Source organism: Octopus sinensis, linkage group LG3 (assembly GCF_006345805.1).
Source record: "Octopus sinensis linkage group LG3, ASM634580v1, whole genome shotgun sequence".
Taxonomy (NCBI): Eukaryota; Metazoa; Mollusca; class Cephalopoda; order Octopoda; family Octopodidae; genus Octopus; species Octopus sinensis.
Window position 1 is genome coordinate 133520255 of NC_042999.1, and position 27500 is coordinate 133547754.

The following is a 27500-nucleotide window of genomic DNA, read 5'->3' on the forward strand; positions in this document are numbered from 1 at the left end:
TGTGTGAAAATGGATTAGAATCCATCAAGTAACTTGCCTCCATTTCCTCCATATCATCTCCCAGTGATATTACACGAGGAAATATTTATAAGTAACCCGGAAAGAAGAAAAGGCGTTGTGCTAAGACCGTTGGGCTCAGGCATATGGTTTCGAAACAGTGAATCATCGCTAAAAGTAGGAAAAGGCAAATAGCTATAAAATATGAAAAAGTGAATAATAATACCCAGGAATGACGAAGTGCCAAACTTTCAACTAAAATAATCCAGACGTATGAATAAAATACTCGCTGAAGGAGTTGAAATTAAATGGCCAAGCTACAGAAAAAGAAAAAAGAACTGGATGCTTCACTAAAGGAAAAACCATTTTAATCTTGCAAAATTGAAAAACTATACACAATGTCCTAATCTACAGATCCACCATCAACAATATACTGACACTTAGAGTAATATTATCACAAAGATAAATTCTCATCTGGAAAAATTAAAATGTGTGTGGGAGGGTTGTGTTTGTGCGTGTGTGTGTATATATATATATATATATATCTTTCTCTCTCTTTCTGTGCGCGTGCGTGCGTGTGTACTGAGTAAAACGGGAGCACAGCTTCAAGAATGAAAATCTAGTGTATGTGATGCAATTCTAGCCCCGATATATATGTAATATCTATCACTGTGAGAAATCAAAGCATTTTAAAGTGTTGGAATTTTAGCAGCTTTGAAGGTTGTAATTTGTTCATGATTAAACTGGTGGCGTTTGACGTGTTTTTTTAATTAAAATATGTAGCAACCGAATGCTGGGCGTGTTGAATAAGACCATGTTCTCTTATTTCCACTGAAAGACGGTTCCCAGGTTCTGCTTATTGATACAATGTATGTTTGTTTGATGTGAGGGATCTATGTTACATGTTGATGACAACTGTGTCCAGAAACTCAAGGAGTAAACAGTGCCAACATCAATATAAGAGTGTGTATCGCCAAACATGCGTGGTGGGGTGGGGGTCTTGAGGTGGACAAAGAAATCTCCGGTGAACGGATTGGCAATCAGAGAGAGAGAGAGAGCCATATCTTCATTCTATGCAACGAAGCTTGCATGTGTGCCAAATAGGGTGTTGTGTTTTGCATTCAAGACTGTTTCGTTATGTGTTTGTAGGTATGTTTAGGTGGTGGGGTGAAGTCACACCGTCCCAGACGTGTGACCGGTAATATATATCATGGTTGCTAATCTGCCAGGAAGATTTTAAAGTGATTAGAATGAATATTTGTTACTAATGAAGGAGTTCAAGGGTAAAAGGCCAATGACGAATGAAAGAGAACAAATCTCGTGCAAATTTGGTTCTGACTTAGCCATAACGGCGGTTACTTAAAGTGATAAAAGGGTTGATATTAACGACTTTTTATATCACACGCGAGTTGTTTGAATTTCGCGTAGGATATGGAAGAAGGTTGAAGTGAAATGTTTAATAGGAGATTTGTGAGTTGTGACTCAGCGAAAACGACAAGAGCAGAAAAGATTTCCGCACAAGGTAAGTGTAGATAGGAGTGAAAAGAAATCAGAAAGTGATTTTTGCTGATTATTTACTACGACATGTTTATTTGGCTAAAATATTACCTTTACTAGAAAGATAAGCCTTGTCTTGTGATACGGTTTCGGCACTTTATTGATGTCTGGTTGCTATGAAAAGTAGACAAATGTTTGAGTCTTAAACTGTTTCTTCTCCTTTGAACAAGTAACATATCTACTGTCATCAGCAAAACTCCATCAATTTACCAATATATTCTATTCTTATTCGAATAGTGATAACACAGAGAGAATTTTCCCCAATTCTTTTTCATTAAAACAGATTTTCTTCCTGATCAAGTGCATCGATTTCCTCAGTCTGGGTGAAACTGCAGAGACTATGAACAAATCTATCCTTCTTATATTAAACAAGAATTCAAATGAAACATATCACTAAATATTCATTACATATCTGAAATTCTATTCATGATTACCCCTGGATAATTGTAAGCAAATGTCAGTCATAAATGAGAGAGTATGTATATGGCAACACTGACAGGTGTCACGAGTTGCGAAAGAGTACCTATGGTTACGCTATTTGATAGCTGTCATGTCAGTCACAATAGCTAATTAGTATCTATGGTAACGTTATAACAGGTGTCATGAGTTGTTAAAGATTGTATACGTCATAGAATCACTAGTTTTATTGCGAACCATGTAAGTAGTTTACAAACTATAAGAATAGGCTGATCACTTACACTATAATTGTCCTCCTCAAACAATCTATTTAACGGCTGCAGATGACAACAATAAGATGACAAAATAATTATAATTCGTCACCATATTGCTAGTGACAAGATATTGTCGGTGACAAGATTAAGAAAAAGAATTAACAAGTTGCTGCTCTATAATCAGTTGTCGTCCAAACATGTTCAGTATATATCAATGGAATGACGTGACTATCATATGGAACCATGAATGAGAGTCACGTTACACTGACAACTTTACACATACAGCTATTGGAACAAAAGGAGGTTGTCTATGGCAAGTTTCGCTTTTTAACTAAACTAGCAGTATCGCCCGGCGTTGCTCGGGTTTGCTTCGACCCTTTAGAATTGGAATTTTTGAAAAGTAAAAATTTTGCATTATGTAACTTGTTATTCTCTTTAAGTGAACATTTTTCTGGTTGAAATACACCGAAAAATGGCGACACAGCAGTCAAAAAATCGTAAAAGATAGGGATTTTCATAGAAAAAAAGCACCTTTTTGATGTAAATAATTTTTGGCGTTAACAAGGTCCGATTTGAATTTTTTCTTCTACGGAAGAGCAAGCCTTCTTCTATCATACTTTCAATTTTGGTCAACTTGCGCCGCAGGGTCTCGGAGGAGATAGTGTTAGTTGAAAGCTACCTAACCTGCCATACACAGACAACTTCAGCTTTATATAGAGTGAGATGTAATGGAAAGGCAAAACTGATAGAAAACCGGATTCGACGTTACGTAGTAGTTAATGTAATCTTTGTATGTTATTTTCCAGGTTCAAATGCTTCCAAATTTGACTGCGCCGTTATTATTTCTCTAGGGTTCAGGATAAATTAGGGCTTTTATATTTTTTAAGAGACTATTTCAATTGCGTATATTCGTATTTCTTTTTTTATAAGGTAGCAAAAGGAGGAGATGGAGCAGCTGAAGCCGCGCGTCGTTGAGCTAGATATCTAGATACTCTTTCCTTCTCTTTTCTTTCATAGCATTACGCTTAATTCCATCTGCGTCGAGTATTCCCAGCTATTTAATTCCGGATTCAGGTTCAATTGCCTTCGTCATTTCACCTCTTAGCATACATACACCTTCTGTTCTGACAAACTTTCTTCATCTCACCACTATCGCAGCATATTTTGAAAGTCCAAACCCTATTTTGATATCATTAGAAAAAAATCCACACAGACTGGACTAGACTGTCCAGTTCTGTCTCACTTTTTTGAACAACTTCTATCCATTCATAAAGAACAGGTGATTAAGCTTTCCTATATCATATCTCAATTCTGTCTTTCGCAGTATATCATTCAAGGGAATCATTCTCTGCACAAAGGTCAGTGGAGATACACGGTCTCCCTGGAAGATTCCTTTCCTAATTTTCACTTCTCCAAATACCTGACTCTCTGCTGTCAATTCGGTTCTCCTACATTTCAAACTGCTCCATATTAGGCATCTCATGTTCTCTCATAATCCATTCATTCCCCTGGTTCTTGTTATCCAAGTGTATCGTATCATATCATATGCTTTACGATAATCAATCCATGTGTCATCTCTTGCAGTTTTTGATGATTACTTTATCAATTAATAGCTGCTCTTTCGTTTCCCCGAAGCCTCTTCCGGCAACCATTCTGTTCAATAGGTAGCGGTTCACTTTTTTCTAAGTATCCATTACCGGCCACAACCTAACAACAGTTTCGGCATGAGCAATAGACACGTCGAAAGATGGATGCAATGTTACATGATAACACTTCCAATCAGTTAAGATCAAAAGCCACGAGAGCCACTGTCTGGTACTGCATCATAATATTACGATTATCATTTTACTCAGTTGAGGGTGTTAGCGCGTAGGTAACAGCTACGTCTCATTGTTGTGAGCAGTATGTTAGATAAATTGTGGATCTAACCTGACAACTATTTTCATTACCTTTGAGATATTGGAACGAATGCCAACGCTAAATTAAAGCAGCTTCCCTCTAAGAGCTGGGACACATTGAGATACCTTCTAAATATTGGGATCAACACCTGAAAAGAAGGAGAGAGAGAGAGAGAGAGAGAAAGAGAGAAAGAGGTTCAAAAGTTTGATGATGATATAGGCTAGCTTTAGGCGGTTGTGATTAAGGATCATGAAAAAGGCACCTACAGAGCCGGCTGCCTTGTCGAGTAGGAGACATTGTAAACGTATTCGCACATGAAGACTATGAGCAGGTGGTGATTCGTTACGAGAGAAATTTGCTTACCATTTCTAGCAGATTGAGTAACTGCTTAGAGGTTCCCTCATTGGCTGGGTCAGGTAAGTTGTAGGACTACGGAGAAGGCTTTCTTGGCTTTCACGGCTCCCAGCCAAGCTTTCAGGGATATCTTCTTTCGTGTCTGTTTCTGGGTAAGACTGGCCATCTCCCTAATGATAAATATTCACATACGTATTATTCTTTTATTCTTTTAAGTGTTTCGGCTTTAAAGTTGCGGTCATGTTGGAGCACCTTATATTGAACAATGCTAGCGATCACAATATAAGTGATAAATGACGATGATGATTAGAAGGTGGAGAAAGTGTCGGGGGAGAATGAGTTGGAGAAGAATGAGTAGGGAGAGAACGGAAATGAAGAGTAGGAGGAAGCGGAGGATTAAGAAGAGGACGACGAGGAAGAGGACGAAGGAGACGACGACGAGGAGGTCGAAGATGAGGAAGGAGAGAAAGCATTATTTTGGAAGATAGCAGCGGGAACAATAGCTGTAACGCTAAAGATGATGAGGAGGTCTTGCTAAGAAACGAAAGAAAGAACTGTTTTAGAGTTAACCAAACCGACTGCAAAATATGACTGGTATATTTTGCCCTGGAGCAATGAAAATTAAATTTACTCCGGTTGATTTGAACCACAGCAGTTTGCTAAAAGTCTTTTCCAATTGTCCTATCCAGTGTTCTGTTGCTACAACATAACGCTTCGTAGAAATGTTGCAATGGCAACGTTAAATAATATAAGTGCGGCGGTGACGACGAGGAATTATTCTTATGATGATACTTATGATGCTAATAGGTAGTGGTGATGTTCGTGGTGGTGGTGGTGGTGGTGGTGGTGGTGGGGTGGTGGTGGTGGTGGTGGTGGTGGTGGTGGTGGTGGTGGTGGTGGTGGTGGTGGTGCTGGTGGTGGTGCTGGTGGTGCTGGTGGTGGTGCTGGTGGTGGTGGTGGTGCTGGTGCTGGTGATAGTGGTGGTGGTGGTGGTGGTGTTGCTGCTAGTAACATCAAGAGACGTTGTTGATTGTTGATATCAGTGTCATTAATAAAGATAGCTAACTATGAAATCAGACATCAGACAACGCGTGCAATTTACCCGGATGTCGAGTGATGTTGTTAAGGCTTGTCAAGTGACATCTTAATAATAGTGTGGTTAAAGATCATGTTTTAACAATGGTAGTATTACTGATTATGATATTAGCATCACGAGATACATACATGTAGAACAGAGGAAGACAAGATAATAAAGGAAGTTGATTAATATCAATGTTAGAGGATACAATATGGCTGTGGACAGCCGCTACTAATGCCTGAATATTCCTTTTCAAATATGGACTTCATATAATGATGCTTAATATTGTCATTGCACAGTGGAGTAGCGGAATCTATTAAATGCCAAGCAAAATACCTTGCGGTCTTTAGTTACATTCTGCTAGGTTCAGAGTTCAAATCATGAAAGTGTCTATTTTGCCCTTCGAAGATTGTAAAAATAAGCACTCATCAAATCTAGGGTCGATCAAATCGCCAATATCATTCCCCAAAGTGTGTGGCCTTGTGACTACATTAAAAGAATTAATTAATCATTATAGTTAGATATATGTATGCAGGCGTTGCTGCGTGGTTAAGAAACTTGCTTCCGAACTGTGTGATCTTTGGGTCAATCCCACTTCGCGGCTCGGTCCCACTGCCTTGTGACTGGATTTGTAGAGAGAAATGGTAAAGAACTTGCCGTGTGTATATATATATGTATGTATGTATCTTTAAGTGTGTCTTTGTGTCTGTACACCATCGCCGCCTGATAGCCGTTGTTGATTTGTTTACATACCAGTAAGTTAGGGGTTCGGCAAAAGAACCCTATAGCAAAATGCACTAGTCTTCAAACATGAATCCTGTTATTGATTTGTTCGACTAAACCATTCAAGACGGTAATCCAACATGGTTACAGCCCAATGATTGAAGCAAATGAAATATAAAAGATGCAGTGTTTGAAAATTAAGAAATTTTGAAGAAGCTTTTTGTATCTTCACAACGTTTACTGTAAAACTTATGATAAATTTATTGCTGTTACAACTCTAGATTAAATGGAACGAGAGCTATGCAATACAGCGAATCGCAATCTCTTTTTCCTCCTCATATATTGAAATATGCTAATACTGGTTTGGAAACTGTCTCTCTCAGCCATCTCACACAACTTACACGTGGACCTTCACTTTACATGTCGATGCGTTCTTAAGTAAAAAAAGAAAGCCTGTTAATTGATTTGAAAATATGAAGTATGGGCTAATCCCTTTCATTTAGAAACTCAACCATTTAAAGTTACACATACGCACATAAACGCACACAAACACGCACGCACATATATAAGGATTAACGTTTCAGAGAACTCTACGTCGGCAAGCACTTTTGATTCCGAATGAAAAAAATTAAGACTATCACTAGCTTTTTTTTCGGTGCGGCAAACATCATCTTTGTATTCCAGCGTTCTATTAAGGTTAGTAACGTCGATGCTTCTAAAGTTTAGCTTGAATACGTATATCTGAATGAAAGAGATTTCAGCTAAGAACAAACGTTTCGTTTTTTGTTGTTATTTTTCCGTGAAAAATGTAGGTTGATGTTCTGAGCGGTAGAAGGTGTGGAGTGGATAGTGGGATTACTTAGTAATGAAGCATATTAAGCATGATAAGTGGGATAAAGAGAATACATGTAATCATCGGCTTAGGTGGCAATGGCGTCAAGTACATAGTTCAGAGAAGCAGGGGCCGTGAGAGCGTCCGAAGAATCATTGAGAAGAAACGGAAAATTTGTTGGCTATTCGTTCTGATATATATTATGCCCAGATTTTCGTACATCTGTATTCTTATTCTGTACAGATTGTTATCAAGGACTTCCAGATTCACCAGTATGTAATATATGTTTGACTCGGTCCTCGTTTCAATGTATATATAAGTAGTTATAAGTAACAAAGTCTCTCGTGAATATCCAACAGGACTTGAGATCAATCGTTTTGATCAAATGGTGAGATACCGTTCTGAGGTTTAATCAGTTTAGTTACTGTTCATAACAAGACTACAATTATGTGTTTATTTTAAAAAAATACATCTTTCATTGTGTGTGTGTACATGTATGTATATGACTGTGTACATATATAAGCACACACGCACACACATATTATATGAGACAAAATCTGATTAAAACCTGAATGATAAGCTACTAAATAATAATACTAATTAAAAATATGAGAGTAGAAAAAAGTGAACGTGAGTCACAAATAGAAAGTTGGAGGGAAAAGTATTACTGAAAAGATTACTTTTAAGGATATAGATTTGTGTTTAAACATTGAAATATAGTGATAAAGAAAGAGAATAAATGGAAGACAATAGAATGAGGGGGCGAAGCACAAGTCTGCGTTAAAAGAAGGTAAAGATTAAGAGAGGGTAAAGACAAAAGATTTGAGCGTATGTATTAGTACGTGATGAAGAGAGAAGATGCACTGATGCTGGTGGTAGATAAGTAAGTAAGTATACGTATTCTGCATAGGGGTGTATAGGTGCATAGGTGTGTTTCATATACGCCATCTACATGTACAAGGATATATGTATTAATGTTAAAAAAAAAAAGACTCCGCCGGTTACGACGACGAGGGTCCCAGCTGATACGATCAACGGAACAGCTTGCTCGTGAAATTAACGTGCAAATGGCTGAGCATTCCACAGACACGTGTACCCTTAACGTAGTTCTCGGGGATAATCAGCGTGACACAGAGAGTGACAAGGCTGACCCTTTGAAATACAAGTACAACTCATTTTTGCCAGCTGAGTGGACTGGAGCAACGTGAAATAAAGTGTCTTGCTCAAGGACACAACGCGTCGCCGGGAATCGAACTCACAACCTTACGATCATGAGCCGAATGCCCTAACCACTAAGCCACGCGCCCTCACTGTATTAATGTAATAAGCAATTAGAATGACAATGAAATAAACAGTTATATCCTGAACTTCATTAGCTTACAGCTGTTTCTGCGAGATGTAATGCATTCATTGTTTTCAGTTTCCTCTTCCTTGTTACGTTCTATTATATCCCTTTTCTCTTTCTCTTGCGTTCTATAATATCCCTTTTTTCTCTTTCTCTTTGCGTTCTATTATCTCCCTTTTCTTTTCCTCTTTCTGTCGTTGCCTTGGATCCTGTATCTGTCATCCAATCTCTATTCCTAGGATATTTGTTTTACTTATTGTTCCCTTTGTTTCACGACCGCAGGTTCGTGAGGTGGTTGTGATCTATGAGCAGTTTTGAGGAGGAAGCAGAAAGAGAAGTATGAACACGCAATACGCATATACACACTGAAATCGTAAAACGGAAGAGAAGAATACAACTGCAATGTGCCTGTCAAAATAAAATGGAAGAAAAGAATAAAAACGCAGTGTCAAATAAGTTATATATGTATTGCATGCCAAATCTGACACAACTATCAAGCAGCTTTGCAGCAATTTTCTTACATACCTTTTTAAGTCTTTCCTACTTCTGTTCACAGAAACTCTTTATATACCTCTCTTTACACACTTTTTAAAAAATACCTTATTCTAGTTCGGTGGGAGGAAGGCTTCTACCCATCAAACTCCTCAATTCATTTCCCACTAACGTTTACCCTTTTTCATTGGTAATGCTTTTCTTTGCGTATGTATAAATGTAAATGTTTCCCCAAATAAAACTGCACTTGATGTTTGAAGCTCTGCCGAAGCTATAGGGTGATACTCAAGCACTCAACTATGAGCGCATTGCATATTATAGCAGAAACAGCTATAAGATAACGAAGTTCATAACATAACTATTTATTTCTTAGTCATTTTATTTCTTATTACAATTCTGTACTTGACTACTACTTCGTTCTGAAGCATATGTATATTGAGTTCTAACACCAGGTTAGTAGTATCGTTATGCGTAAGTGAAATATCAGAATGTATTAATGTATAAGCAAAAGTACACACACACACACACATACACACACACACACACAGATACATAGAGAAAGATATATATACACATATATACACAAATATGCGTATATAAATATTATACAAACGCACACATATGTTTGCATTTATGCACATATGCATGCCATGCATATAGAATGTAATTATGTATGGATATGTGAGAGTGTGTGTGTGTATGTATGTTTGTATTTATGTATGTATGTATGTATGTATGTATGTATGTATGTATGTATGTATGTATGTATAAACGGGCTTCTGCAAACCGTTCAATCTGATAACTAGCATTGTGCTGATTCCAAGCAATAAATGCCACAAACTGTACCCAAGAGATGAGACAGAGGAACCAAAATGTCTCTCATGTTTAAAGTATAGTACTCGGTATTTTTCATGGTTCTGTAACAGAAAACTACTGTTATTCAGCAGCAGCAGCAGCAGCAGCAGCAGCAGCAGTATCAAGAACGGCAGCGACATCATCAGCCTATATTATGGCTGCATAACGTGTAATTTAATGAGGGGCCTCTGTCATCCAAAAGTCTGCCCCGAGATATTTGAACGGCAATGGGTGTCTCTCGATTTATAACCGAGCAGTTGCGGCCATTTATTTGACGTAGAAATCTGATCTGTTAAAGGATTTTACTCAATACTTTCGGAGTTCGCTGACGGTGAATTCTGCGCGTAAATTATAATTTACGAGTGTTCTAAATTTTCATTAGTTCAGAATATGTCTACTAAATTATGCATGCATTTAGTTTCAGCAATGAGAAAACCTCTTGATAGTATTTAATACAAGCTCACATCTATCTATCTATCTATCTATCTATCTATCTATCTATCTATCTATCGATCTATCTATCTATCTATCTATCTATCTATCTATCTATCTATCTATCTATCTATCTATCTATCTATCTACCTATCTATCTATCTATCTATCTATCTATCTATCTATCTATCTATCTATCTATCTATCTATCTATCTATCTATCTATCTATCTGTCTATCAGTTCTCGCTTTATTTCCCTTCGTCCTCTCTCTGCCTTTTCTCCCTCCATGTGTATTTGTGTATGTATGTATGTATGTGTATGTATGTATGTATGTATGTATGTATGTATGTATGTATGTATGTATGTATGTATGAATGTATGTATGAGAGAATGTGCGTATGTGTGCATGAGTGTTTATCGCAACATGCACGTAGACACATGTGTACGTACGTACAGATAGATAGATGGATAGAGATGTATGTATGTATGTATGAATGTATGCGTGTCTGATATATGTTTGTGTATATATTATATATATATATATATATATATATATATATATATATATATATATATATATATATCAATAGATATATTTACAGATAGATATACAGATAGATAGATAGCTAAGTAGGTAGATAGGTATGTAAGCAGGTAGATGGATAGATAGAGAGACAGAGAGAGAGAGGAAGACAGACAGACAGGCAGACAGACAGATAGATAGTGAGAGAGAGAGAGAGAGGGGGGGAATGTATATAAAAGCAATTCATGATCTGTTCATGGCATATCAGTAACAATATACATTATATAATTTATCATATGTTTGTAAATAGTGTTTCATCGATAAAATGTCATTTCCATAATACACTTCTTACTCTTACTGTTTACACTCATTCGTTTAGACCACTGGGCCGTATCTATGCTACGAGACCAGTAATAATGCTGTCGCAATATGTCTATTTGTGTGTGTATGTATGTATGTATGTATGTATGTATGAGTGAATGTGCGTATGTGTGCATGAGTGTTTATCGCAACATGCACGCAGACACATGTGTACGTACGTACAGATAGATAGATATGCAGGTATGTTTATGTGTATATATGTATATGTTTATATATATATATAAGTATGTGTTATGTATATATATATATATATATATATAATATATATATATATATATATATATATATATATATATATATATATATATACATATATGCGGTCGATTTCTTGGATGTAACTTTAAACCTGTAAACGGGCAAACATATATATATTTGTGTTTGTGTGTACATATCTACATATTTATACACATATCTATATCTACAGGTTGATTTATATATATATATATATATATTATATATATATATATATATATATATATACATATAGTAGCTGTGTAAGTAGATAGATAGATAGATAGATAGATAGATAGATAGATAGATAGAGATAGATAGATAGATGATAGATAGATAGATAGATAGATATATAGATAGATAGATAGATAGATAGATAGATATACTATTTGTATATGCCCGCACATATATAATGTAGTAATATATTGCTATGCGCAGTGTGCATGAAACTTCAGAGTACACCTTGACACCGCGTCACCGCCACTTATAGCTTTCTTTTCAGTTATTCCATCCCTTTGTTATATAATGTAGTGTAGCCATATGTTTCCTTCACAGAGAAACACCTGTTCCAGTACCGTTATCTTACGTCAGACTCTCAACACCTGGCACAAAGCTACCTTTCTATCTACAACATGCCAGTTCATTCGAAGGAGGGGTTCATTTCGTTTCTCTTGTATGTTACTTGGTAACGTTCCGGTACCAGTGCAATGGAAAATGCACTCTGTATACGCTTTTAAGTGGTGTCAGGAAGGGTGTCCGTCCGTAGAAACCATGCCAATGCAGATGTTGGAATTCGATGCAGTCCATACATAAACATACTTACATAGATATATATAAACAGCCACAATGTAACTACTGCAGATTTGTGTGTGTGTGTACCTCGCGAACACATGGACACACGTCTAATTTATGCACACAGTCAGCTATTTATGAAAATAAAGAAGGCGTTTCTTTCTTTGCCTAAGATCAACAGTGACGTAAACACTTGTTTATACTGATACTGGGACTAAAATAAGATATCTATGAGACAAATATATGCTTTGCATTTACATTTCAGAGGACCTTCATTAATTAACCTATATTACACTGTTTATCATATTATTTTTCCTTAGGTAGCGATTATCATTTCCTATTTGCATACCCCTAAAAAGTATGAAAAATCGTTAATATTTCCTTCAAACTTTAATTTTGTTGCATTTATTCAAATCCCAAAGAATCCCACTCGACACATGGCTATGAAGCCCTCCCCACTACTCCTGCTCATCGTCAGAGATGCACATATTGTCGGCTACTAAGGGACATACTCAAGTGAGTAAGGTCAAGCAACTGGCAAGGAAATCTGTGGTACTGAGCAGGATATTTGTTATAACGATATCTTTGTCTGAAATGTAGTGGAAAACAGGTCTGTTTCAAAACATTGATGTCCAGGTAGCAAAAGCAAAGTTTGAAGGGAACAGTAGTCATTTCCTTTGATTTCTAGGTAGAAGCAAATAGGAAATAACACTTACTGACCAAAAACAAAAGCAAAATTAAAATTTTGTCATACAGCGCAAATTAGATACACAAATTAGAATTACCAGTTTAGCTATGTTCTAATTTGAATATACTTTAAACAGCTATTAGCTACTAATCCCTCCATGGGCAGTACGAGGTGTGTATTCTTTCACTGAAGGTCGTCTCAAAAGTCCAGAAATTAATCATATTGGTCACTCCCTTTTCTCCCACTGAAAAAGAAAACGTTCACTGTGTTTAAGCTACTTCACTCTCCATGGACAGTACGAGATGAATTTTCTTTCACTGAAGAACATCTAAAATAGTTGTTCTCAACCATTTTTTACGCATGGATCACTTTGATTACTATTTTACTCTGGTAGACCCCGTAGCCATTCGATGTTTAAAAAATAGTTTTATAGATAGTTCTTTCAAAATTCCTATTTTGTTTTTCCACGCATTCACCTGTGTAGGTTGAACTATGTATAACGTTAGAGAAAGATTCCTAGCTGTTTCTAGCAATAAACGCATCTAAAGCAAACATTTTTCAAGGCTCCCTAAAATGCTACTATAAATCCCCAACTTACTATTTTGCTTATGTAGACACCTAAGAATATTATAGAGACCGCCCTGGGTCCATATGAACCCTGAATGAGAAGCACTCGTCTAAAAAGACTTGTCAGATCGGTCACACCTTTGACGACTTTGGCTGTGTATCTATCTACTTTGCTTATTTTTCATACTCAGGCTAAAATTATATGTTTATTTTGAAAAAAATAAATCTCATACAAAATATTTGAAAGAACCAACATTTATGTAACTGTATAAACGGAGACTATACGTCATTGTAAAGTATTTATTAAGTGAAATAAACTCAGTTTTAATCTATGTGAGTTATCCACCTTAAGACTTGTTACTTAACGGCCTGTTCTTTAGATTTACCGCCTGCTTTTGAACCAAATTACAATCTGATATCGTTCATATTTCTTTTCTACACTAGCATTCATATATCATCAACACCAGATAGTACAGCAGTCTGCAGACAAATAATGGAAATATTAAGCTGGAATGGTTGATGTGAGCTAGCTGCCATCTCTGAAATCTGTGAGGGGTTTGTAGAATGAAAGAGACAAGGAAAGTGGTTTGAGTTATAAAGCAGATGAATAATATCTTTCCGATTGACCAAGTAATGTACGGTGGTGATGAATTTGTTGATTTATGGGTTTCAGTTGTTGAATGTAAATGTGAGAACTGACAGTTTGATGCTGGTGCAGGACTTCTCCATGAATCATTCCTTAATATCAGACCACTAACAGCCGTAGGAAATATTCCTATTCAAATTCGCCAAAGTCAAACATAATATTGTACTCAATATAATATGCGGTAGAAAAATATACATTTGGATATCGAAAACTTGACAGCAGCACTACTTATGTATATATTATATATTATATATCATGAATATATACTTGTATGAACATCTGTATATATATGTATAGATAGCTCCACATACACACACTTACATACATATGCACATACAAACACACACACTCACAATTACACACATACACACAAACACACACCAAAATATGTATGCACATGTATATGACTTTTGTCTGTATATATATATATATATATATATATATATATATATATACATATATAAACACATACACATGCATAAACGCACACGCACACATATATATACATATATGTATATATACATGCAGCCATTATGTGTGTGTGTGTGTGTGTGAACATGTGCGAGTGTAATTATGCAAATATTTACACAGTCATAAATTCCAATGTGCATATGTTCATATGCATACAGACAGATGTAATTGCAAAATTTAGATCTATTAATCTTAAATCCTCATATAGCTGTTCCGACCGGCTTTCATAGAAGCAGTATTATTACTTACACATGCCGATACTGGCATACACTGATATTAATATAATGCGTATGTTAATATGCATGAATATGAATGCATAGATATAATCGTATGTACATATGTATGGGGCTGTATATGCTACTGCATGTGTGTGCGTGCATGCGTCGTGTGTGTCCGTGTGTATTTGTGTGTGTGTGTGTATGTATGTATTTATGTGTGCGTGCGTGTATGTGAGTGTGTGTTGTGTGTGCGTGTGTGTGTGTTGTGTGTGCGTGTGTGTGTGTGTGTGTGTGTGTGTGTGTGTGTGTGTGTGTGTGTGTGGTGTGTGTGTGTGTGTGTGGTGTGTGTGTGTGGTGTGTGTGTGTTTTATACAAGATGACTATAATATGAAACATTTTGAACGTTCGAAATATTTTCGTAAAATTACGAAGTGATCGCAAAAGTATAACTTATACTTCAAGTTAGCCAATGGCATAAGCAAATACACACAAACACACATACAAACACACACAAACACACACACACACACACACACACACACACACACACACGCACGCACACACACACACGCACGCACACACACACACACACACACACACAGAAATAAATTATTCGCGTTGGAGGAGTAATGTGCCCCTGATATTTTGTCGTAATGCAAAGACCCGTAACTCGAATTTATTTTCCCATTGATTTTCATATTATAAATTGAGATACCTTTCAAACCATCTACTCGAAGAAAAAATGTAACAGAACTACTTTTATGCTTGACAATGACAATTTCGCAGTTTCTAAACATATACAGTACAATTGTATATATAAAGACATTTGAATACCTAAATACTCGAGTATAATCCGCATTTTTTTCCCCAAAATTTAAAGGTCAAAATTCCTAGTGCGTACTATATACGAGGTTAAAAATGAAAAATATTTTCCAAGCAATATCTGAGTCTCTATTTGCTGTCCGGCAATGTTTATTCAGAGGAATTTTGTGATGTCGGGCGCAAAAATACATTAAGCTAAGCCTAAAAGCAATGAAGTCATAAAAGAATCATCCATAACTTGCAGTAAGCAACATTTATTAAAATAAAAGTATTCAGAACTCAGAATAACACGTAACAAAAGCAATTTTCAAACATATTTACATTCTCATATAACAGTTAAGAACATCACCATTATTGTATTACGAATGCGCGGAAGTGTTTGTTCGACTAGGTGCTGCTGGCTTAATTACGCACGACTCAAGTTAGAAGAGAAGGAGTGCCTATTATACACAAGGTTTAGGTTTTTCAGAGGTACAGCCCCCTTAAAATCCCCTGCGTATTATACTCAAGGGCGGACTATACTCGAGGATTTACGGTACGTGAATGAATAGATAAGAATCATAATACTGTAATAGGATTTAGTAGAATGTTTGTATTTTTCATCTGTATTCTCAGCTTGCTCGAGAGTTTCCAGAGAATAAGGGACTATATATTTTATCTTGTTGTTAACATCAACAGCTGCTCCAAGGACGAAGAACTTAGACACAATTGTTCATTGTTTATGGTGCATCGTACAGAGCAGCGTAGATCTAAGCTCAATATATATTCCTAAGGTAGTTTTATTTTTTATGCTACATTCCACTATAGGTTATAACCCTTTAAATAGTGAAGACGCATGGCTTAATGGTTAGGATATTCGGCTCACGGTTCTAAGGTCGTGAGTTCGATACACGGCAGTGCATTGTGTCCTTGAGCGAGACACTTTATTTTACGCTGCTCCAGTCCATTCAGCTGGTAAAAGTGAGTTGTACCTGTAATTGAAGGGGCTAACCTTCTCACATCCTGTGTCATGCTGAATATCTCTGAGAACAATGTTAAGTGTATATGTGTCTGTGCAGAGCTCAACCATTTGCACCTAAATTTCACGAGCAGGTTTTTCCGCTGATCGCATCAACTGGAATCCTCGTCGTCGTAACCGTCGGAGTGCTAGTTTAACCCTTTAGTGATATTCCTTGCAGCCAATATAAGCGATGTTAGTGAAGTTTCTGCATTCTTATCTCCTTTGTTAATAGCATCAGCTCCTCATAAGATAAACGCTCTCTTATAAGACAACAGCAACTCAACATATCATCTTCTATGACTTCATCAGACACTACATCATTTTCAAATGTCTCAATATCTTTGATATAGACTTTCTGTTTGTGGAAAATTTGTAAAGTTACAGATACAGCCTCGCCATAAATTTTCCGAAACACCACTTCATCCACGTTATCTACAACATTCACCATGCTGAACATCTTCCAGAAGTCTCTAACTGTAGGTTTACCCTCCCTGTCAATTACTTTCACAAGTTGTTTGAAAGTTGCCAGATAAATCGCTGAAGTTAGATATCACATCTTGATCCATTGACTAGAGGAAAGAAGTTGTACTCTTGAGGATATATTCCGCTGTCACATTATCAAAATACTTATTTACAGTCCTGGGTAGATTGGTGTATTGTCTAAAAGGAGCGACGCTTTGTTGGAAATATATTATGTATGGAACAGTACTTTTCTACAGTAAGTCAAAAATATTTCTAAACCACTCTTGAAAAAGGGTCTTTGTCAGCAATGCCTTCTTTGAACACCAAATCAGAGGCAAAAAGCCTTTGGATTTTAGGAGCGATAATCGAATAGAGGCGGTAAGTTCATATTACCATCAGCAATTCTTCGCACGAGAAAAATCAGAAGACTTTTTGTTGTAGAACCCATAGATACAATAAAATCTTTAACAAACACACGATTAAAATTATCTTTAAGTCAGGTATCAATAAGCAACAGACGATTGAAGCCAGATGCAAATGTAGAGACAAATCTAAATGTCCGCTAGCGCAGAAATGCGATATATATATTATTAATATACAGAACTCGATACGATGAAACTTGTAGAATGTTCAAATCTCTTCAGTCTATTAACTCAATGTAAAGATTTCTTATTTCACCAGACTTAACATATTTTCGTGTCAGAACAATGATGTTAGTCGGAAAGTAAATATGAACGATATACATCAGCATCGGTAGTGTTAAATCAAACAAAAATCCAATTCAAAAACAGAAGGAATATAAAGTGCCATCAAGCAAATTAATGAATACTTAAATAAATTGCTAAGGCGGGCGTGGCTATATAGGCGCAGCCATGGCTGTTGAGAAGTTTACTTCCCAATCACGTGGATCGGGTTCAGTCCCAGTGCGTGACACTTTGGGCAAGTGTCTTCTACTATAGCCTGGGGCCGACCAAGGCCTTGCTGGTGCATTTGGTACATGGAAACTGAAAGAAGCTCGTGATATATATATATATATATATAATATATATATATTATATATATATATATATATATATATATATAATATATATATATATATATACATATATACACATATACTACATACATATATGCATACATACATACATACATACATACATACATACATACATACATACATACATACAATACAACCATACATACATACATACATACATACATACATACATACATACATGCAAATAAATTAGGGTACCGAAATTAATAATGGTAGTAATAAATATATGTGTGTGCGCTCGCGCGTGCATGCGTGTGTGTATAGGTTTTTATATTTGTTTTTGTCGCCACCACCGTTTGGCAACCGGTGTTTGTGTGTTTATGTCCCCGTAACTTAGCGGTTTAGAAACGAAGACAGATAGAATAAGCTCCAGGCTTAAAAAAAAAAAGACAAGCACTAGAGTCAAATCATTCGACTGTAAAAATTCTTCAAGGCGGTGCCCCAGTGTGTCAGCAGGCCAATGACTGAAACAAGTAAACGATGAAAGCTAAAAGAACACGAAGAGTAAAGGGTTAATATGTTTAAATGTAAATGTAATTGCATTTGAGTACGTGTGAATGGATGGTCTGTATGAGCTTATTTCTTATTAACAAGTGCAATTTAACATTTTCACATTTAATTTACAACTGCAAAAGACGTTAACTGTTCAATGAATAATGTGTTTCAGCAAAGATAGTAAAAGGATGTAACTAAGCTCAGTTTTCCAGGTAGCAGTTAATTGTTTATTAATACTGAAATGAAAGATTATATTTCAGCAGTACTTAGATGAAGCATATGTCTAATTCGGTGCTTCTGTATAATAGCTGACAAATGAATACTCAATGCAATAGGTTATATGTATATATATATATATAAACATTCAACGTAATAGGCGCAGGAGTGGCTGTGTGGTTAGTAGCTTGCAAACCAACCACATGGTTCCGGTTTCAGTCCCACTGCGTAGCACCTTGGGGAAGTGTCTTCTGCTATAGCCCCGGACCGACCAATGCCTTGTGAGTGGATTTGGTAGACGGAAACTGAAAGAAGCCTGTCGTATATATGTATATATATATATATATATGTGTGTGCGTGTATGTGTTTGTGTGTCTGTGTTTGTCCCCCTAGCATTGCTTGACAACCGATGCTAGTGTTATTGCGTCCCCGTCAATTAGCGGTTCAGCAAAGGAGACCGATAGAATAAGTACTGGACTTACAAAGAATAAGTCCCGGGGTCGATTTGCTCGACTAAAGGTGGTGCTCCAGCATGGCTGCAGTCAAATGACTGAAACAAGTAAAAGAGTAAAAGAGTGTGTGTGTGTCTGTGTGTGTGCATATACATACATATATATTCTTTTACTTGGTTCGGTCATTTGACTGCGGCCATGCTGGAACACCGCCTTTAGTCGAGCAAATCAACCCCAGGACTTATTCTTCGTAAGCCTAGTACTTATTCTATCGATATCCTTAGCCGAACCGCTAAGTTACGGGGACGTCAACACACCAGCATCGGCTGTGAAGCGATGTTGGGGGAGACAAACACTGACACACAAACACACTGACACACACACCACACACACACACACACACACACACACACACACATATATATATATTATATATATTATATATAGATATATATATATATATATATATCATAATATTATATATATATATACATATATACGACGGGCTTCTTTCAGTTTCCGTCTACCGTTTTGATCGGCCCGATGCTATAGTAGAAGACACTTGCCCAAAGTTTCACGTAGTGGGACTGAACCCGGAACCATGTGGTTGGAAAGCAAGCTACTTACCACACAGTGACTCCTGCGCCTATATATATATATATATATATATATGTGTGTGTGTGTGTGTGTGTGTGTGTGTGTGTGTGGTGTGTGTGAGTGTGTGTGAGTGTGTTTGTGTGTGTATTAAATTAATAAAAACAGCTGGCTGCAATGTTAAACCGTATAGCTGATGTTATCAATTTTTGTATACACGTTAGCAATCTTCTATATCATCCATAATTTTTTAGGATAAAGATATATATTCTAACAGGCGAGGTAGCCTGGAATCTGCCGCACAAGTTGGTCTTACTGACGATGGCAACGATAGCCGTAACTAACCGGTCAGAGTCAAAAGAACTCGGTGAAAGGATGCATTGTCGTCCAGAAGAATCCTATTTTCGCGCTCCACAGATCCGGTCACTTTCGCCGAATGTCCTCCTTCAAACGGTTTCAAAACTTCACAGTAGAACTCTCGATTGACAGTTTGGCCCTGGGGGACGAATTCTCGATGCACAATACTGCAGATATCTAAAAAAGAACGATGAGGGATCTGGTTTTTTTCATTCGCAAAATATATATTTTTTAAAAGACAGTTAAAAAAGATCTGAAAATCTGCTATAATAAAGTTTTCCAGTCTAATTACTATGAAGGTATGATGTTGTGGAGAAAAAAAAATAGAAGGAAAAAGTTAGAGGTTTAAAAATCGAAAATACTGTGTATTCATAGCCAATAGCGAGACAGAAATTTTCTGCGTTTAGCGGAGCGGTGTCAACTTTAAGGTTGTACCCTGTGAAATTTATTGTTTAATGTCTGTGAAATAACCTCTTCATTGTAGGTTTCTAAAATAAAGAGAAATACCTAATAAAATCACTATGTACCATCTTACTGTTTCTTTTGTTTCTTCATCGATTGTATGTTATTTCTTTATTTTTAAATTGTAATAATATATTTGTCTGAATGTGTTTACTTTATGCGTATTTCAGTTTTATGATTACCTGTCATGTATTTGTGTACATCCTTAATATATAAGTGTGTGTGTGTGTTTGTGTCCAAAACTTCAAAGTTATATAACGTTTCATGCTTGGATTTGTAAACAACTATAAGAATAACACTGGTCAACAAAGAATTTGTCTCAAGAAAAAGGATACCTGTATTATATATGTTTTTGCATGCAGAATTAAAAAATAATGTCAAATTATCTGTACTAAGTTCATATATTCCATTCACCTTCACAATGCCAAGAAACTGCATAAACGTCGCAAGCAACTTTTGCTTTATATGAAAAATATGTAAAACATTAAGACAACTGACAAAAAATATCTATAACAAAATTCTAATAGTTAAATATAAATTTTTATTAAAACAAAACACGCTGATGAAGTAAATCTCGTGGTGTGAAGAATCAATACAGCATGCGGGTGGAACACAACACAATGTGCGGTTGTCATAGTTACAAGTTGTTAATGCCACGCTGTCTGTTGTTTGGCTAAAATTACCCAAATTTCCCAACTTTAATTCCAAATAACATAAGATCCCTTAATTTATGAGATAAAATAATCGGTTGATCGTAATCAAAATTCAGAGTTGCATCGATACACCAAAATTGAAAGCAATCTCAGCAAAATTGAAGGGGGATCAATTTGCGGGTGAAAAAGGCAAGCTCCACGATGAGCATGGTCTTGAATGAGCTACAGCAGAAGCAACAAAGTGACATATGGGCCGAAAGTTTCGTGTGTTTCATACTTTGATAAGCGCCAACGCACAGAACTCTCGGCTCTTGAGTCACTCTGTTGATTCTGCTAAATATATATATGTTTGTTTTATGTGTGTATGTATATAGCTTGTATGCTTGTGTGTAAGTATGAACTTACACATATCCGTATATGGGTGTGTGTTGTATATGTTCCTCACATTTTGCGATTGTGAATATCTATTGAACCGTAAACAATTACAAGAAATGAGTGCGGAAGTGTCGTTCGGTGTGAATTCTGTAGAATGGTACCGTCTGACCCATTTCTATGTATACAGCACCCCTACTTCCATCGCTATTATTCCGAAAAAAAAAGCACATCTACTTCCATCGTTCTTTGACTGACATATTTAGACATACGATGACTTGTATAGTAATCTGGTTAGTCTTTAGTTTCCTATAAACAATTTCGCGTATCCCTGTTCCTCTCACTCTCTCTCTCTCCCACTGTCTTTCTCTTTCTCTGACTCCTTCTCTCACCCACACACCTTCACCCAACATACGCGTATATATGTGTGTGTGTATGCATGTGTATATATATATATATATATACATATACATATATATACATATATATTTACACACACACATATGCATATACCCTCTCTCTCTCACTCCCTCGCACTCTCTCTCTCTCACTCTCTCTCTCACTTCTCTCTCTCTCTCTCTCTCTCTCTCTTCGCTTCTGCTTGTCTCTTTTTCTCACTATCTACCCATTACTTATGTCAATCACCTTCTCGTTCTCTTGCTTCTATCCCCCCCCCTTTTTCTTTTCCATTGTTTCCGTGTGTCACTCCACTTCTGTGTCGTATCACTTTGTCTCTTTCTTCCTATCGTTGTCGCTCTCTTCCTCTCTCCTCTGTCTCTCCCCTCTCTATTCTTCTCTAACTCTCCCGACATCTCCCCCCCCCCAAAAAAAAACAAATAACAAAATTGTCACTGTTTATATTGTTATTCTAGTTTATACATTTCATTATCTTTCCGTCCGCCATTGTTTGTTCATTGTTGCTCTTCTTTGCCTTTGCCGTAGAAAAAGTGCATGAAGTGTATGAGAGGAGGGTGATAGTGACTGGTATGTATGTCATGTGTATGAGTATGGTTATGTGACTCTTTGTGTGTTTGTGCACGTGTGTGTTATAAGACTGCGTTATGTGTAGATATATTTGTAGAAGTGACGTTGACGGCTATGTTTTGTTTTGCTCCCGTATTTGTAATATGTGCTCTGAGCCTGTACAGATTATATTCTTGAATACATTACTGTATATGTATGTATGCGTATCGTGTTCGTGCGGGTCGCTGTTGTTCTTCTTAATGATGGGAATGATCTTGTTGCTTACATGAAAAACAGTATGAGGTCGAGACGAAGGACAGTGAATTTGGCAGAAAACAAACATCATCTGACTAAATATTTTACATGTTGTACAGCATTTAATAAAATAAGATAATTAGATATGCAGTGAGAAAAAGATATGAATTCTGTCGCCATTGGGCTTGGCTCTTTATCTCATTTTACGAATTTTATCAATTTTCATTTTCTTTCTTTTCATTTATCGGGGGCTAACTATAATTTGTTTCGACTGATTGTTGCTTATATTTACTATTTCAGCATTTAACATTTACGCTGTGAGTTCAAATATCATCAGAGTTGACTTTGTCTTTCATCGCTTTAATTGATTTATACCATAGCCACACGCATAGCAGTGTACGCGCGGGCGCGTTGCAAATGTTGTTTCACAATAATGGCCTTCTTGATTCCATCAAATCGCGTGACACCATGTGCAAATGTTTCCTACCATAAGCATCGTGTTCATCGACACATTTTAATGGAATTTAGTGGATGGAGAGTGAGTACATTGTCTTTGTTATTTTCAGATAAAACAAAGTACCAGTCAAGTACTGCTTCCATGGTATCGAGTAACCCGCAGCCCCGAAAACCTTAATTATGCACTAATTAATATCACATTTAAAGGACACTAGATTCGAAGCATATTTAGAACGTCGATTAGGCTTCCTTCAGTATTGATTCTAACTCAAAATGAGGCGTTATTTCTTCCGGCTCTTTGTGTTCTGAGTTCAAATACCGCCTGGTCAACTTTGCTTTTCTTCCGTTCAGGATCGTAAAATAAAGTGCCAGACAAATTTTGCAGTCGGTATAAATAAACTTGTCTTCTTCCCCGTCCCCAAATAGCTGGCCTTATCCCTAAATTACAAATGTTTTTTCTTTCTCTGGTAATAGGTTTGCTTCCCTATCACTTTGTTCCAAGTTCAGTCCCACTGCGTGTATCTTAGTCAAATGTATTCTACTATAGCCCCATGACAACCAAAGTAGATTTGAAAAGCACAAGTGAAAGACGGCCGTTGTGTGTAGCTCTGTGTGTGTGTGTGTGTGTGTGTATTTGTGTGTTTGCCTACGTGTGTGCGCGCGCAAGCGTGTATCTATGTACGTATATATCTATGTGTGTGTGTCTTTGTGTCCGTATTTGTCTTCCAGCACCGCTTGGCAATTGCTGTTGGTTTTTTTTATGTCTTCGTATTTCAGCAGTTGAGTAAAACGAAATCAATGGAATAAGTATCGTAGTCAATTTGTTCGATAAAACCCTTCGAGGCAATACTCCAGCCTGACCATGGTTTAATGAATGAAACAAGTAAAACATTAAGAGACTGAAGTCAATATTTGCTCGTCACTCGATTCAAATGCTGAGCTTCACAGTATTAACTAACCCCTTACGCAAATTTCAAGCCTAGTGCCTATGACAGAAACAATATTATGTTTTCAAGGGCGGTCGATTGGTAGCACTGTCGATTGGTAGCACTGTTTTTCTGAGTTCAAATCCCGCCGAGATCGACTTCATCTCTCCTTCCGGAGTCAATAAAATAAAGTAGCAATTTATAGCTGAACTACAAAGTCGATTTTAATCTCAAATTTCTGAACCTGTGTCTATGTTATAAACAATTAACTTCACATTTTCAATAAGTTTGCATCAATTCCTGCAGCACTAATCGGTGCTTCTTTGTATTGTTTCCTGAGATGTGCGCAACAGTGTTTTGGGGGAAAATAAAATTGTATTGATGTACTCCGTCATCTTCACTTCGTTTGGGGATTTGGTTTGTTTTTTTCCGGTGTTACTATAGTGCAGAAAATGCACGATGTGAGCAGTGTTATTTTACTGGGTGGTGTTTGTATTCTTTTTGTATTGTATGATCGTTATTCTGCATTTTTATTATAAACCTGTGGTAAGACTGCGTGTTGGCAGCATCATTGTCATATTAGACAAAATGTTTCGTAAGTCTTTACGTTCTGAGCTGAAATTCCTCCGATGTCCATTTCATCGTTTCGGTGTCAATAAATTAGGTGCCTTCGTCTGTCTTTACGTTCGGAGTTTATATTCTGCCGAGGTCGACTTTGCCTTTCATCCTATCAGGGTCGATAAATTAAGTACCAGTTGGTTCCTTGGTCGATCTAATCGACTGACCCCCTCCCCAAAAATTTCGGGCCTTGTACCTAGAGTAGAAAAGAATAAATTAGGTGCCTGTGGAGCTCTGGAGATCGATGCAATCGGCTTATCCTTTCTTCTAAAATTGCTGGCTTTGTGCCAAAATTTGAAATCATTATTAAAACGGCAAGCCGACAGAATTGTTACCGCGCCAGCAAAATGCTTATGAGAATTTCGTTCGTTTTTATATTCCACCAAGGTTGACTTTGCCTTTCATCATTTCGGGATCGATAAAATAAGTACCAGTTGAGTATTGAGGTCGAAGTTATCGACTATCACCCGCCCCTAAATTTCAGGCTTTGTGCCTATAGTAGAAAGGATTATCTCACTTAGTACGGTAAGAAACTCCAGATATATTTCAGTTTAATGTAACCTCAACAAAGCATTGACTTCGACTTCGACGTACTTGACGAAATAATGATGCGAGTATCGCTCAGGATATGCACAAGCTTGTTTGTTGGTTTAGCATAGAAAACAGAAAAGTTTTAAGAATGCCTCCGAGGCGCCATCTCGTATGTAATGAAAATTAGTTATTTAACTTAACCATTATATTTTCCTTCGTAGTAGCGTCTCTGGGTTATTTATTTAGTAGATGCGATAAGTGATTCTATTTTCGCTCTTTCGAAAAAAATCTAGATTGTCATTTTGATAAGTTTCTTCTAGTATATTAAATATAATATAGTTTTTAAAAATCAAGCCTAGAAAGCTGTTTTGTTTGGTCTACAGGAGCATTGCATTATATAGAGCGGAGCGAAAGGCATGTTAATGAGATTTTCATATACGAAAGCGTCAAAAACTTTAACACTACTTTTATTGCCAACGTTTACATTATTTGTTTTTCCCAAAGTTTCATTTAGTCATCACTAGTACCACAATTAAAAGAACCTATACAAATACTTATTTGTCTTTTATCAACTTTATTGCAATTAACTATTCTGTTTTACAAGATATGAGAATTGTCAACATTGTTTGGAACTAAAGTAATATTAGTCACATGGCTGATTTTATAAAATCCCTGGTAAAAATATAATATATATGTAATGTATTTTGTGACTGATATTTTATGTACATATGTATTAACAATGTTACTTTTGAACTTTTTAATAGCTTACATTCCCCTTAATCACGCTATGATAACTTTGAACAAGCAATGTTATGTTTTTAGTTATTCCACGTGCTTCTAATGACAAGATTCCACGCTGAGTGGTAGAGTGAGTGAAAATATTGATTGCTGAGCGAAATGCCGTGCAATAATTAATTTCATTCTTCGAGTTCAAATTTCACGGTGCGCTATTACGAATAACATTATCCCGCTGGAGTCGATAGCATAAGTACTATTCAAACGCCGGATTCGTTTAATCGTCTATAGCTGCCATTACACATTTCTGTCATAAAATTCCAAAAGTTTTATATGGTAATTAGTTATATCTCTCTACATTCTCAGTTCAAATACCACCGAAGTTGACTTCAGTTTATCTCAATAAAAAATAGTTTAGTCAATATTATACATTTTCCCTAAATGTCTGGTATTATAGGAATTAATATTATCACTGGCAAAGAAGGCGGCAAGCTAGCAGAATCATTAGCACGCCGGGCAAAATGTTTAGCGTCATCTCATTCTTGTCTTTATGTTCTGAGTTCAAATTCTGCCAATTGAGAGATCGTTCTAGGTTGATAAAATAAGAAGTTGAATACTAAGGTCACTGTATTCGACTTAGCCCCTTCTCCCGAAATTGCTGGCCTTGTGCCAAAATTTGAAACCAATATTGCCTTTGGCGAAGGAAGTCCTATCTATGGTAGGATAGGTAGAAAATCTGTCAAACTGCATTGCTGCAAAGAGTTTTATGCATTAATATTCTCTGAGTCACATCTACATTCTATCCTCCACGAGTTTATAAAAGAAGGAAATTAAAAAACTATATACTATATCAAAATATGCCGACTTGTTACAACGATAAACACCGTTGTTCAAGTATATATATGCATATATATATTCTTTTGTTCTTTTACTTGTTTCAGTCATTTGACTGCGGCCATGCTGGAGCACCGCCTTTAGTCGTGCAAATCAACCCCAAGACTTATTCTTTGTAAGCTTCGTACTTATTCTATCGGTCGGTTTTGCCGAACCGCTAAGTTACGGGGAAGTAAACATACCAGCTTTGGTTTTGAAGCGATGCCGGGGATGGGGACTAACAAAGACACAAACACACACACACACACACACACACACATACATACATACATACATACATACATACATACATACATACATACATACATACATACATACATATATATACAAGATAAGAAAATGGAGAAATACATCTAAATCAAATATCAATTACACGATAATACTCAATCACATACTTTATTAAACCACCACATAAGAGACTGTAGGG